Here is a 6,740-nt window from a genome sequence, read left to right as displayed (position 1 = left end):
GTTTCCACATTTTCATAATTTCTGGCTTATGTCCACCCCATATGTATGACTCTATAATAGTACAGCACACTCTAGAAATGCTTCAAATTTTTTTCAAGATTACTGTATAATAATCAACTGATCTTCTTTCAGCTATATTTTGCCGTGCCATCTTGGGGAACCAAAGTGGTTGGGGAATGTGAGGATTTGTGTACCCTATCAGATGTTAGGGTTAGGGTCAGGTGGTCTGGCCCTTTGAGAACAGCACCAGCACATGCAGTAGTTTTCCACACCTGTGGGTGAGATTTGAACAGGTGCAGTGAGATGCTGAGGTAATGGGAATGTAATAATGGTAGATGTGTGACTCGTCAGTTTTTATACACCAGGAATTCCCGGCAGAACCATGGATGACAGCAGAAGAAGTGGGGGAGAAGAGGAAGTAACATTCCTCACTAATGTTTTCCGGTGCACCCTTGGTTGTCAAGCACTGCTCCATATCCGCACCAAACCACCCCCGCAACAAACTCTCTCTCTCTCTCTCTCTCTCTCTCTCTCTCTCTCTCTCTCCACACACACACACACACACACACAAATTCACTTCTCTAGTTTAATTATCCACTGAGTAATCTGTTTACTCAGAGGTTGACATCACAGTGACTCCAAAGTCTCTTTGGAGTCACTGCATTAAGTCAGCAAGGACTAAAGCTACTGCACAGTAGAACCACTGCCTACTGTCAACCACAGTGATGACTAACAGTGAAAAGCGTTGTGGGCAGATAGAGAGGCCCCTGATTAATCTGGCTGAGATCTCCACGCCGCTCATTAGCAGATTGCACGGTCCTGGTTCAGTCTCCTGAGGCTCCTCCTTGTGGGCGGGCACTGCCCGGTCCAGTGGACGGCTGCGATTCATTGCCGCCCCATTTGCATTCCCCTCAGCACGCCTGGCTGAGCCCTTTTACAAAACCACAAACCGCTTGCCCCAAACCCCTCTTCCCCCCTTTGAGCCTCATGTGCCACCCCCCCATCCCCACTTGAGTCCCTGTGCTCCCCATCCTACAGCCCACGCTGTTTTTCCCCCTTACCCTCCCTTCCTCTCTCCTCTTCTCTCCCTCTTCAAACTGTTTTACTGGAAATGATAGTGGCTGTTGGTTCTCGCTGATGTGCCGCAATGAATTCAAATTTGAATAGTAGCTGCCTAATTGTGTGGAACTTCCAATCATAACATGCTCCCTTTTTTCTGTTTTAACCAGTGTTTTATCAAGCCAATGTTGTCACAAAACACTATGTCAAAGTTTTGTGATATTAAAGTATTTTGTAATGTTTGTGAAGTATCCCTCCCCCTCTTTTATTTACATTTGTTGCAAAAATTAGGATTAATTTCCCTTGGAGGGTAGACTTCACCGTAAAATTGTAGAACTTGGTTTCATCCTATAGGCCTATGGGGAAATTAGAAAATTCTTTCTGTCTTAAGAAATGTGTCCAAATTGGGTTAGGATCGCTGTGTTTTTACAAAAGGACAAACAAAAGGAAGTGTGGAGGGGCTTTGAGAGTGTAGTCAGTGTGAGCACGGTTTCAATGAAGTGCAGTTGATTAGATTTGCACTTTTTGGATAATTCACTGATTTCATTTAAATGCATAATGAATTGAAATGCCATTGGCGAAAGCTGGTGTGCTCAGATAAAGCATTAATTCATTTTTATAGAGTGGAGTATTGCATGTCTGTTTGCGAAGAAGTCAGGTTTCATTTGTGTTGTCCTGTCCAGAGATCCTTTCCAAAATTCAGGGTTGGAAATCTGATGTCCTTTTTCCTTGCTTTGTTGATTAATTTGAATTTATTTATTGTTTATAATTGTGTTGTGTTTTTGTAATTCCATACTTTCCATATATATTTTTAGATATTAGGTAATTCATCCAAATGATTTATGTGCATTTATTCTTGGATTTTCTGCTCAATGTAATTGAGTGTTTAAGTGCGTTGTTTATAAAGCCCCAAATTCTGTTGGCTAGAGTTCAGATATATAGATTATTACCCCCGATCCTGAAGCTTGAGTGATGTGGATGATCTGAACTGGGCTGACCTGCTGTAACACAGGAAACTACCTCTGATTTTTTCCCCCAAGAAAAACAGCCTCCAATCTGTGAATTTTAATTGTGGCACACACAGGAAAACCCTGTGGGGGGTGGGGGTGATTACTGTACCCAGTTTTGGTTTCATACACATTAAGATTATCTTTCTCTAATCAAATACAGCACCATTGCAGCAACTTTTAATATTCTCTTTCAATGGAAGAAACTGCATTTCTGTAATATTATATGAAAATAATCTGTTACAACAGGCAAAAATTCTAATGAACTATTCTAAAACAAAAAAGAAATATTTACTTGCCAAACACTATTCTTCATTATCATTGATATTAATTATATGCAAATCAGTACGTTCCAGTCATGGCTGGTGTATGGACATGAGTTACAGATGTGGATTATGAGGGGGCTTACACACATTATTAGTTGTTACCATAATGTGTGACCAATGCAATTTAATCACTGGTTTGCCCACCCCCACCCCTAAACATGTCTGAGAATAAATTTAATCAAGTAAAAGATTTATTGCCCCCAGATTTCCAGCCATGCACCCGATGTCTCCATGCATGAATTCATTAAAAATGGCCCCTACTTTCATTAACTTATTTATATATTCGGATTTTTGCTTCAAAATTCTCCGCCAGACCAACCAAATTAGCACAACAGGCTTTGTCTCCTTGGTGTCTCATTAGATTGAATACATTTATTCATTCATTCACTGCTCAGTATTTATGTGACTCTTCAATCACGCAGATTTGTTTGGGGAGAAGGGGAGCAATGAACACCTTTTATTTCCCATCTGGGAGAATACGCTGGATGAAAGTGTTTCCATTGTTTCTAATGGCATCAGGTGACAGCTGGTGCCTCTTCAAACGATTACTTTCTCCAGGAACATCTGGAGACACAGTCTGATTTCTCTCTAAAGCCAGGCATCCCTCCACACAGAATAATATCTGATTTCCATTAAACAATATGGTTAATTTCAAAGATGTGACTGCAATTCACATTTACACTAATACTACTTATACTACTGCTGCTGCTACTACTACTACTCCTTCTCCTGCTACTACTACTATTAATAATATAAATAATATTATTAATAATAATAATAATAATAATAATAATAATAATAATAATAAAAATAATGAAACTCCAAAAGGCAATGTGAAACCAGCACTGCTGTGATTGAGATGTTTGGCTCTGGGAGCCCCAGGCCTTGGTGAGCGTCCAGGCCAACATTGTCAACCTTGTATATGACGGTCATGGAAGAAATGAGCTTGGGGAGGGGGCGTGAGAAGGAAGAGAGCAGAGATTGCTTCCTGAGAATCACAACTGAGGCAGCGGCAAATGAGCATCGGAATCTCTGCGATGATGATAAGAGTGGCATCCTACGGTGTGAGTTCCAGTAACAGTGGCCTTTAGTGGCGGTAACCTCCAGGGGCGCACTGATGGGATGTTTGGGCGTGCCCATTGGCCGCTGTCCCTCCGCTTGCCCCGCCCGCTGCACAACTCCCAGACATGCGGGAGGTCAGGTCCAGGGATGTGTCTGCTCTGTGAACTCATTTCCTGTCCCGCTCAGGCTTGTGATCATGTGACTTCAGGGGCAAAACCCTGTCGCCGTCAGAGAAAGACAGGCCATTGTTCAGGGCCTCCTGGCAACCAGCGTGGACACTGTGTACCAACAAATCTGGTCAGGAAACAACACTGGAAAATGTGATTCCGTATTTCCAGAACTTTCAGAAATGTGAAATGTTTGAGGCTGGCCGAGGGTCAGTTTTTTTTTCATTTCTTATGATGATGATACGATGACCCGTGCGTTTTCTTTTTCAATCAGTCATGATATATTAAGCATGCAGGGTAAAAAGAAAAGTTTTTTTAATGTCCAAGTATAGTGAATCAGAGGAGGGCATAGAGGGCTTCTTCTCAGACTGGACAATGCAGTTCTAGGCTTATAATAGATGGGGTTATGAAAATATCCTGGGCCGGGCTGTGGAGCATATTTGTGAAAGGAGGTATTTATGAAGTTTTCCAAGACGCCATCGAGAACTTGGTATTTGTGAAATACTGTATTTGTCTGCTTTTGAAGACGTTGTATAAACAAGAAACTCAATTACGCGTCTTGTGGCACTCTCATTTTAAGAAAAACGTTGTCTACTGATATTTTACTTTTCTTAATAAATGTCATAATTATAGAAGGCTACATATACTGTACGTGGGTCTAATCCATGCAGTAGGGCATCATGATATGGAGGGGTTGATTGGAGGTCCCATAATAAGAGCGAGAAGGAGAGAGAGGGGCGTTGTTAAGAGGAGGGGGCATTCCTCAAACAAAAGCTTTTCCCCTTGGTGCCGTTCACTCTTTTCAACGGTTGGCGTAGTTTTCCCCGCACCTAGGTGACCGGCCTCTTAGCCAGACCTCACAAATCCTGGCCACGGTGTCATCGCATCTGCGTCGCTCTCTCCCGTAATGTCTCTCTGGCTCTCACAAAGGCTCCGTACTGGAAGCTGGAATTCCCCACGTTCAGATTTGAGGGAGCGTTAGTGACTCAAGTTAGCAGCTACCACACAGAGAGTTTTTTTTTTTTTTAATTACTACATTCTTAACACTCAAACCCACAATCATATACAAGTCTGCAGCCACACACACAAAAAGAAAAAAAACACAAAATCAACAGAAGTCTTAAACAAGGAGGTTGATACTGAATCAACATTTATTGGTTTTACATAATCAAGATATGATAAAGGAAAACTGAATGTAAAAAAATATATTTGCTATGCCTTTGTAAAATATGTCTTTAAACTGGGAGAAAGAAGTGAACATAGGAATTTCCCTTTCAAACTTGTAATGCACATGCCGGGGTTTGTAAATGAAACAGAACTTAATCTCTAATTCCAGATCAAAGAGATGAAACTGAACTGCTCACGGAGCTGGGCTGAGCACCGCTTTGGTTTGATGGCGGAGGGTGGATTCACTCCCGCTGTGTGAAGCTTGTTTATGCCTCTGTGTTCCCCCTGTGATCAGGCCTCAGTATCTGCTTACATAATCCTGTGAGTGCGTGTGTGTGTGTGTGTGTGTGTGTGAGTGAAAGAGTGTGTGTGCATGTATGAGTGAGTGAGTGTGTGTGTGTGTGTGAGTGAGTGTGTGTGTGCGTGTGTGTGTGTGAGAGAGAGTGTGTGTGCGTGTGTGAGTGAGTGTGTGTGCGTGTGCGTGTGTGAGTGAGTGAGTGAGTGAGTGAGTGAGAGAGTGTGTGCGTGTGTGAGTGAGTGAGTGAGAGAGTGAGTGAGTGAGTGAGTGTGTGTGTGTGTGTGAGAGTGAGTGAGAGAGTGAGTGAGAGAGTGTGTGTGAGTGTTTCTATGAGTGTATGAGTGAATGTGTGTTTGATTGTGCACAAGACACCATTTCTTATTTCAGTTTCATTTACGTTTCACCATCACAGTGGCCAGAAAACAACCTTTGTCTAGAGAGAAAAAATCCTTCAAAAATTCACAGGATGTTTGGGACAAATGGCGTCACAGGTGCTTTTGATTAGTCAAGTGTGTTTTATTGCTTCCTTAGTGCAGGTATAAGAGAGCTTTCAGTATCTAGTCTTTATTTTAAAGCTATTGATTGCCTTTGGAGTCCGTTATTGGTGTTTGTCAACCAGAGGACCAGAGCTGTGAGAATGAAAGTCAAAGAAACCAGTATGAGGCTGAAAAATAATTTAAAAAACAATCAGAGACATAGACCAAACCTTAGGCTAACCAAAATTAACTTTTTCAAGCATCATTAAGAACAAAGAACGCATTGGTGAGCTCAGAATATATGCAGTATATACTTTCCATCAGGAATATGGAAAGTATATATGTCTTTGACATCTGTTAATTTTTCCCTCATCCTGTGCTCTGATGAATTTTTTTCATCCATGATTTTCAAAATGGAGTTGGCACAATTCCAAAATTCACTGGAGAGCAAAGGATTCTGGAATACTATCAAGTGAGTGGTTTCATTTTAACTCTGTGAAGGCAGAAATAAGAGACAAATTCCAGGGAATCTAGAGCTTCCCACATGAAGCTAATTACAGGGAAAGGAATTTACAATGCAGCTGAAACAGAGAACACATGTGAAACCCAGGCATGTTAGTACGTCATGTGATACTTTATAAATAGGTATAATGGGCACTAGTATATCATCAGCAGAACGCACTCACCCTAGTGAGGGAGCAGCACTGAGCAGCTAGTCATCACGCAAGTTATTGTTTTACTGGGAAGCTGTCCAGCATTATCTGCTCAATGAATGAAAATGTGCTACATTTTGAAGAAAAAATGGAAAGAAGTAAAAAAAAATAAATAAATGGAGCAACATTAGACAAGACAACTTTGTTTTATTATATTTTTTGCAGGTTATCGTTTTGGATTTTGAAGATGAGCATTTATGTTGTTGGTCAGTAATTCATTAACTAAAATATACTTAATTTTCCAGCCACATAAGTCATTCGTTCATGTGTTCTTCTGCTGGTACATGCTGCCTCTTCCTTGGGTCATGTGTCAAGTAAATCACAAAATGAAAATAAATCGAATAAATTTTAACAATCTTAAGTAGCGTAACACGTTTTAAGCTACTTAAAGCTTTAATAAGCAATTGCCAGTCTTGTCCTTGGCTAGTCTCATGGTTCCATTCAAATGTTTCAAGAAAAACTAAA

The sequence above is a fragment of the Anguilla rostrata genome, chromosome 4, assembly GCF_018555375.3.
Source record: "Anguilla rostrata isolate EN2019 chromosome 4, ASM1855537v3, whole genome shotgun sequence".
NCBI classification, from domain to species: domain Eukaryota; kingdom Metazoa; phylum Chordata; class Actinopteri; order Anguilliformes; family Anguillidae; genus Anguilla; species Anguilla rostrata.
Note: the sequence above shows the minus strand (reverse complement) of the source record.